The following is a 9,555-nucleotide window of genomic DNA, read 5'->3' as shown; positions in this document are numbered from 1 at the left end:
GGCCGAAACGGGTGACGCCTAGGTTTCGTTTGTTCACACTACGATACACTATGATTAACTATAATCATCGTGCATTATTAAATAATTAAACTAATAAACCACAATACAATATTACATACGAAATAACATTGTTATAAATGACAAATCATATAAAATGACCTTATTTCCGAGGGCATAATAATTACCCTCGGAAATTAAAAATTTAAATTATCTAAAGTACCACTAAATAAACTAAAACAAGCTACTTTAATTACGTAATCAAATTTTGGCCGTCGGACATAACAAACTAAACAATCAAATGCATTCATACATACATTTCTAATCAAATACATTAATACAAACATACAATTCTAATCAAATACATTAATACAAGCATACAATTTTAATAAACAAAATTGCTAATTAAGTATACTCACTTAGCGGGTGTGGAGAGCCGGCCGGCGATGGGCGCACGGGCGGGCGGCGGGCGCACGGGGCCGTTGGTCGGAGCACGGGGCGGCGGCGACCGGCGAACGGGGCGGTGGCGGCGGCCGGAGCACGGGGCGGAGCTCGGGGCGGTGGCGGCCGGAGCACGAGCGTGGCGGCGACAGAGAGAGACCGTGGTGGCGGCGGCACGAGCGTGGACGAGCGTGGCGGTGGCCGGAGCACGAGCTCGGGGCGGTGGCGGCCGGACCAAGGGGCGGCGGCGGCCGGAGCACAAGCGTGGCGGTGGGCGGGACGGCGACCGGGCGGGACGGCGACGAGCGTGGCGGCGACGAGCGTGGCGGCGACGGCGTGCTCGGACGGCGGCGGCGGCAGAGAGAGAAACGGCCGGGTGAAACTGAAGGCGCGCGGGTCGGATCCGCGCGTTAAAAAGCCTTATGTCCGACGGCTCGGTACGAGGCCGTCGGACATACGCTTATGTCCGACGGCCAGGGGGCGGGCCGTCGGACATAAGGTTATGTCCGACGGTTAATCTGACAGCCGTCGGCTGTTTTCTGTTATTTTCGACGGCCGCTGTTGGCCGTCGGACATACCCTTATGTCCGACGGTTGCCTATGGGGCCGTCGGACATAATACGACCGTCGGAATTTTGTAGTTTTACTGTAGTGCCGAGCGGCTCACGACCTACAATTACATCATCCACACATTTATTTCTATATTACGTTTTCCTCTCCCCACATATTATAACAAAACCGTCTATGAATTGATTATTAGAGGCACTAAATGAATTAAATGAGAAACTTGTCAACTACTTTTATTCTGGTAGTTTCATCATCCAAGGTCGTTTACAAATTTTGATTTTCAAATTTGAAAATTTTAAACCCTTTTTTCTATGACAAGATGATTTCAAATCAAAATGTTGCCAACTACAATTTTTCATAAATTCTCAAGACCTACGGCTTTTATTTTGGTGATTTTTTATCTAAGGTCATTCGAAAAATTCGAATTTTATCTGTGTTGGGAAGGTTGAAGCCAGTGACGTGTTTATATATAATATATACTCCCTCCGTTTCTTTTTATTAGTCGCTGGATAGTGCAAAATTGCACTATCCAGCGATTAATAAAAAGAAACAGAGGGAGTATGTATTAGTGATGTACATTTAAATATACGTCACAAAATATATATGTCGTTTGAAGTCATTACGTGTTTATATAAACACGTCATTAAATATAGATTTAACGTCTAAAGTCAGTTACATGTTTATATATATATGTCATTAAACAGATCACGATAGAGATACGTAAAATAAAAGATATCACTAAGTTATTACTGCATTTTGCTAGTGACACGTTTTTACCATAGCTGTCACATGTGCTACGCCGACCGGAACTGGACCGAGTGCCAGAAGTGCCTCCGAGCCGCGGCCGCCGGGGTTCAGCAGATCTGCCCATTTAGCCGACCGAATTTTTTGTATTTTAGCCCCTTTTTAGAAAAAAAATCACGTTTAGACCCTAAAAAAATTTAATAGCAATTTTGGACCCTTTGCTCGGCGCCATAGCCTATGGCGCCGAGGTATTACAGCTCGGCGCCATAGGCTATGGCGCCGAGGTACGTGCTACGCTGGCACACCCGGATGCTGTGGCGCCGACGTGGCACCGAGCTCGGCGCCACAGATCTTGGCGCCGAGCTCGGTTCTGTTTCAACAGTTTTGTTGGATAGCTATAAGTACAAAGCTTGTCTAGCTTAGTTGGTAAAGCACAAGGCTACTCATCTTGTGGTCCTAGGTTCAAGCCTCATAGTTTGCATGTTTTTTGTGTCCGTCCAGTTTTTTTATTTGTCACAAGCTCTGATCGACTGTGCACAAGTAGCAAAAAAAAATCGATCAAATTATTCTCTTTCGGCAAATATTTCTAATTTATGAATATTAGTTTATGGATATATTTTGACTAATAGCAGGATCAGGCATACGAAGGCGAACACCCTGGCGGCGATGAGCGCGTATTTGACGAGGTGCCGTCGGTCATACTTCAAAGTGTTATGTTTTAGCAACTTTCTAAATTTTTATTTTAGGGTGCTAAACTATTGGAGATGCTCGTAAAGAAAAAACAGAGGAAAACACGGAAGCAACATGACGCGTCTAAATATCATCTCGGGTTAACCATCCATAATAATGGCAAAAAAAAGATGCCGGGGGAGGAAGCCTCTCATGGTTGATGAATAACCCTATTCCGGAGCTATGTGCACCTCCTATTGCGAGCTCAAAAAGGCTCGTCGAATCGACCGAATTTTTTGTATTTTAGCACAAAAGCGGACACAAGAAAATGAGTTCTGGCAGCAAAAACCCAAGAAAAAAAATATACCTAATGAGTTATTTAAAAAATGAGTAGTGACAAAGATAAAAAAAATCTAGGCGAGAAATAAATTTGAGCGGACACACCAGCGACATAAACAAAAGAAAAACAAATAAAAATGCAAACTATGGGGCTTGAACCCACAACCACAAAGTTAGAAGCCTTGTGCTCTACCAAGTGGGCTAACTGGGCTTTGTGCTCATGTTTGCAACAAATATTTTAATAACACAACCGAGCTCGGCGCCAAGATCTGTGGCGCCGAGCTCGGTTCCACGTCGACGCCACGCGTCCGTGTTGTGCCAACGCAACACGACCTCGGCGCCATAGCCTATGGCGCCGAGCTGTGTTACTTCGGCGCCATAGGCTATGTCGCCGAGCAAAGGGTTAAAAATGACATTAAATTTTTTTAAGATCTAAACGTGAATTTTTTTTCCGAAAAATGGCTAAAATACAAAAAATTCGGTTTAGCCGACGCCTGCGTCGTCCACTACTCCAACGTGTCCTTCTTCTCCTTCGCCGACCTGAACGTGGCGTTCTACGTTTGGATCGACGCCTACGTTACCGACATGGCCAGCATGAACGCCACGCGGTGGAGCCTGATGACCCGGCTCGCGGAGGAGGCTGCCGGCAACGGCAACTCGCTGCGTCTAGCGAACGGGACCTTGAAGCGTACATGGATTCGCAGGGCAGCTCACACGTGGTGTACGGGCTGGCACAGTGCACCAGGGACCTCACCGCCAACGAGTGCGCCAGGTGCCTCGCCAAGTTCGTCAACGAGCTGTCGATCGAACTCGCGCCCGAACAACACATACGGCATCGTGAAGGGCTCCAGCTGCTACGTGGCGTACAAGGTCGATGGAGACCTCGGCATCACCATCCCGCCTGGTATCGCAGCGCCGGCGGCGGCGGCGGCGGCGACTGTACAACCACCGGTTTAGTATACATATACATATTTGACTGCCACATATGTGCTCACTTATTATTTGCACATCATAATCTGTCTCTAACGTTTAGACATCTAATAATTGCCGTTACCAGGGCCGGCCTTGGACCCATACAGCAGATGCGATCGCCGGGGGTCCAGAATAGAGAGGGCCCAATATATAATAGATAGTAGATATAAGGTCCAATCGTCTAAGACTCAAGGCCTGTTTGGTTCACTGTCTAACTTGTCACACTTTGCCTAACTTTTCTGCCTAAGGTTAGTTCTTCAATTCGAACGCCCAACCTTAGGTAAAATGTGGCGCAGTTAGTCACGAACCAAACAGACCCTCAATCACCAATTAAACAGACACCTGACGGCACGCCGCAGCCAGCAGCGATCTCTGAATCTCTGATCGTCGGACGCCAACCGCAGCCGCGATCCGCCAGACGCCTAGACCGCCACCGCGAATTGCGATCAGCCAGACAGCCACGGTCAGAGTCCCATCCATTGCCATCGGCCAGCCAGCCTTGGCCTAGGCGCCCAGGTGTGGAGGCGGGTAGGTATAGATGGTCATTTGGCACTAACACGAGGGGTCAGCCCAGGCACGACACGAAAAAGCACGGCCCAGACACGACCCGGCCCGACTAGTATAGTGCCTGGCACGGTACGACTATAGTGTCGTGCTTGGGCCACCATCTCGACCCGTAGTGTTGGCACGGGCACGACACGATTACATTTTTTTATTTTAAAAATAATAGATTACATATATTTATCTTAAGAATTCAACATATAACACAATAAAACTACAATCGCACTGGCTAGATGGGTACGTTTAAGGCACGGTTAGTGAGGCGGACCTGAGGGGCCATGCCTATACCGAATCGTGCTAAACACGGGCCGTGTCGGGTCGGACCATGCCGGCACATTTGGCTATCTATACGGACAGACGGCCACACCCAGGCCAGGTGAATACGTGAGAGCAGTCCCATCCATTCATTAATTTGGTTGATGGTGAATACGTAAGTGAATGGTGAATTTAGTGGTTTGAATATTTGATTGGTGAATTACCTATTACTGCTAGCGTCCTACATATTTGGTGAATTAGAATATTAGAATTACCTGCTAGCGTCTAAGTCTCTTAGATATTTTCAAAATTAGTTTCAGTGTTGTGTTGTGCACGTGATCATATTATTCGCATTCCATATTATACATGATACATAATTGCATATTCTTTAAAAAATAATTTCTTTATTCGCATTTCATATTATACATGATACATAGTTAGAACATATATATTTATATGTATCTATACTATCTATTAAAACTCTAAGGGGTAGGCTGCCCCATTCCTGGTTCTGTCATTCTCATTCTCATGCGTCCCGTGTGTTTTCATTCCCATTCCCAACTGTGTCTTGTGCTATTCCCATGCGCCCTGTGTGTTTTCATTCCCATTCTGAACTCCTGCCATTCCCATGTGCCCTGTGTGTTTTTATTCCCATTCCCAACAGTGTCCTGACCCGTTTCCCATTCCCAATTGTGTCCCGTGCACCGCGACCAAATTTTTACCCAAAAAAGCTAGCTGCGTGAGTTAAAGCTCACAGCCAACCAAGGCTTCACATGTTGTAGTACGTACTAGACCTTATAAACAAATGTGTGTACAGTTTAGTGAACAATGTGGTACTATTTTTAGCTTGCCAATACGCATTACACCTTTCCTGGGAGGCCCATCTGCTTGTGGCCCAGAGAAGCCCACAGTGCGCTGACAGCGGCCTCCCCACCCCCGCGCGCACCACCGCGCGCAGACAGACCCAACCCACATATGGCACAGCGAAAAGGCTTCTTCTCGCTTGTGTGGTCACTCTACCGTAGCATGGAAGCTGTTCTCCAGTCTCCAGAGCACCTCCGCACAGTCTAAAGAGAAATAAATGAGTACACTACACACTTGTAACATATTTATCATGTTAAATCAATATACCATGTGAGTAAAGAATTATGGATCAATACCACTATATACGCATCGCAGCAAAAGAAAATCATGGCAATATAGCAAAAAAATAGTTGACATTATCACTAGCAGCAACACGTCCATCCTATGTTTCGTGGTACATCGTGTGATATGCTCATATCTCCACTACTTATTAAGTAAGCAATAATAGTCTGCCGTTCTGCCTCTGACATGTTTTGCCAACGGCCGTTCTGCCTCTGAACCGTGGACCTATTTTGTCATCTACCTGCCCCACCGGTCTACACGCCTCCTACATGTGGGCCCCCACAGGCAGGCCGTACACACCTGCCAAAATCACCCAAGCAGCCGCGCAAAAAGACATACCTCAGTGTGGCACTAGAGCTGGAGGAGTTAGAATGAGCAACGGATGATCCACAGCAACGTTTATAAGCCACGTTCCGTCTCTTTCAGTGGCTGGTATGGTACTAATCAAACAAATCCCATACCAGCGCCTATGTCTAGCGTTCGTGCAGCCCAGCAATTCGACATGCGGCCCAGCGCCCCTCCTCTTCAACGTGCGGCCCAGTATCTATTGCCAGCGCCTCTCCTTGGCCGCGCAACCTCCATCACGGCGCACGGTTCTGCCCTTCACGCCCACCCCTGCCTCCGTGATCCCCTTTCCTCGCCCCCCCGACCGTGATCCCCGTCGGTGACCGCCATCCTCCCCCGCGACAGATCTCTATGTTTGAGATCTCCGTGCTTGAGGGAAGCCCCGCCATTCATGCCTCCGAGCGCCACCATTCTCGCCACCGAGCTCGCGCCCTGCACGCCCGCGCCTTCCCCTCCCCCTGAGACAGCCACCCCACTCGCGGGCACACCCACCACCGCGACAGCCACCGCCCCCTGCTCGCGTTCTTCTCCTCCAAGTTAGCCGCCGCGAGTTCTCCGTGTTTGTTGATCTTCGTCCCCCTGCTCGCGTGTTTGTTGATCTCCGTCCCCCCTGCTCGCGTCCTTCCTCCCTGAGACCCTGACCTGCTCACCACCGCTGCTCACCCCTCTCCTAGCCCCCCTCCTGCTAGAAAGTGGATCTCGTCCTTGCTCACCTGCTAGAAAGCTATTCGCCTAGCTCCACCGGTCCCAGCTGCTAGCACCGCCAACCTGCTAGGCACTCCCTCGAGCCGAAGGTGAGGGCCATGCCCTACCACTTTTTCGGTTAGATCTAAATTTCCGTGGAGGTGAGCGTGGATGAGGTCAGGTATGTCGCCTCCTTCTCTTCCTCCACCGTCTTCTATACGCTCCAGGCTTGCGCTGGTGTTGCCGGCCATTCCTTGTGCTCGACCTCGCGTCTGCGTTGGACTCCACACCTCTGCCACTGTCTCCAGCGCCGACGTTGAAGCCCATTGTCCCTGCTCACCCTGGCGACTTGTAGTGAACTCTGGAAACACAGTTCAATGAGTGCAGCAGTTCATCACATCACTAACCAAGAACGGCTCAAACCAGGTGAGCTGGTCCAGAAACTCATGCCAGTTACAGGTCAAAATCACAGGTCTCCTACAACTGGCAGAAAGGTAGTTCCAAATTTAGAGCTCTCTTTTGTTCTTTTCCGGCCCATGCGGAGTGCCTGAAAGCAACTCAGGCAAAGCCACCACTGAAATTCTTCCGGCACTGCTTTGTTCAAACTTAGCAATTGTATTAAAATCTAGACGCGCCCTTTGTTAGCTGTTGCTTTACATAGCATTGAGCGCAGAGCTGCGACGTGATTGTCGGCTAAAAGTAAGCATGCTATCCAGGACTACAAGGGGAAAAAGATCTGCTAAATTAAGTAAAGTAGCATGTTATCCAGCGCAAGAAGTTAGAAATTCTGCAATGGAAATTACGCTGAATATCTACCTCTCATGAATTCTGCCAACTCGGTGTTGTTGGGAGCTCACGGTAGCATTCTTTCTCTACTAGAAATATAAGCACGTATATGTTTATGTCAGCTGTATTATGAAGGCTAGCAGCACGTACCTTCTCATTATACAAGTCATAAAAACGGCAAAAAGGAAGACGCATACGCATCATCTTGCTCAAAGAGCACTGATATTTCTGAAACTATTTCTTCGTGTCAGCATTAAGCATATCCCCTCAACTATAAAACCTGATATTATAACTCTTGAAACATCTAATAATAACGTTCAAATGACTCTCTAAGGGTTAGCACTCAATTCATGTGCTCATTCTAGCTGCTGCTTTGAATTTTATTTCTTCACACAGAAATGAAGGACTTCTGAATTTCTCTAATTCACTGTTTACTGCCTCTCCTTTTGTTTTGCAGAAAAAATATCAGATTGGACAAATATTGTGTTGGCATATGAACCAGTTTGGGCTATTGGTACCGGCAAGGTTGCAACTCCTGCTCAGGCTCAGGAGGTATAGCTTCTTATGCACGAGCAAGAACTGCATGATTTTTTTTCCACACGGTAGATAGTTGCTTCCATTTGTGTCTCCCAATATTCTTGATTTACATATCGATATCAATGTTCTTAATTCTGCTTTGTGTATCATTTGAGATGTGCATGGTATTGTAGGTTCATGGTGGTCTGAGAAAGTGGCTCCACTCCAATGTTAGCCCTGCAGTTGCTGAATTGACAAGGATAATTTATGGAGGTAGCACCACTACCAATATTTTTAATTGTGTTGCATATCAGTTCTTTACAATATGTTGAAAACCCTACCACAAATAACTAAATGTCTTATTCAAATGTCACTCGAAGGGGTTACAAACCCTGGGAAATGAGGGGAATCCCAAGAGGATTTATGTTTCCAAACTAGCCCTTAGGACTGGTTGTGGAACCGGGAAACTAAGCATAACCTATTTTTGTAGAATGTCAAATTCTTGCATACAGTTCACAGTTAGCTTATCATTGCTCTGAACTAGGGTTTGCTACTGTGTATCACAATCTCTTGTGTTCCCTCTCCAGGGTCTGTAAATGGAGCTAACTGCAAAGAACTTGCAGCTCAACCAGATGTTGATGGATTCCTTGTTTGTGGAGCCTCATTGAAGGTATGATCTTTGTGGTCATCCTTGTGAAAATATATATAAGGGCCTTAGGCAGTGTAACCCTGATTCTAATGTTAATACTTTGAGAATTAAACTGGTTTACAATATCATCATATTCTTGTTTGGCACACTTGGTAATTTCAGATTGTTCTCCCAAAGCTGCTTGTAGCCTCCAAACCTGTTGCATCAAAAGCGTTGTAGCTCGTTCAGAGTAGGTGTACTTCAATTGCTAATGATACATTTGATTAAAAGGAACTGAAAATACAACAATATGCAATGAAAGCAGATGTACATCTAATGCTTGTATGGCCCTTATAGTGTGAGCATGGGTACAACTATTTGATGGTGTTCAATATGATTTATGACAATGACCATTTATGCAAAATTTTCAGGTGAACAGAGATAGATATAATGATGGTAGCATCAAACATTCACTCTTGAAGCAGTCATCATTGGATCTATTGACGATTGAGACTCCTGGTTTGAAGAAAAATGACAGCTTTTCAAGATGGATGAGTAAAGAACTTGAAGAGGTTGTTGATTTGGGTATTAAATCCACTTCTGATGCTTTCTAGAGTAGCATTGAGACAGTGAAGGTGCTTGATGGTTCTAATGTTCTGACTAATGAACAGCTGGATGCTTATGTAGTGACCCTTCACTTTCTCAAGACCAACTATTCAGCATTCTCGATGTTTCACCAAGTTGTGCATATATTGGTACAAATACAAAGGTATGTAAGCTGTTTTGTGCTCTTATAAACAGGTGTGTGCACAGTTTAGTCAAGGAAACCTGTGTAAACGATTTGTAACAGGTGAAACCTTTCTGTTGCATTTTTATGTTTAGTTGTCATGTAATTTGGCGCTTTAT

The 9,555-nt window shown here is 46.3% G+C and overlaps 1 pseudogene; it reads left to right on the top strand.

The window, feature by feature from the left end:
• The first annotated feature begins 443 nt into the window (after positions 1–443).
• LOC103645465 (cysteine-rich receptor-like protein kinase 25) overlaps positions 444–9,555 on the top strand; it is a 73,568-nt pseudogene continuing 64,456 nt past the window's right edge.

This window comes from Zea mays, chromosome 1 (genome assembly GCF_902167145.1).
Source record: "Zea mays cultivar B73 chromosome 1, Zm-B73-REFERENCE-NAM-5.0, whole genome shotgun sequence".
NCBI classification, from domain to species: domain Eukaryota; kingdom Viridiplantae; phylum Streptophyta; class Magnoliopsida; order Poales; family Poaceae; genus Zea; species Zea mays.
The sequence above is the reverse complement of the archived record's forward strand: the minus strand, read 5'-3'. Positions and strand labels throughout refer to the sequence as shown.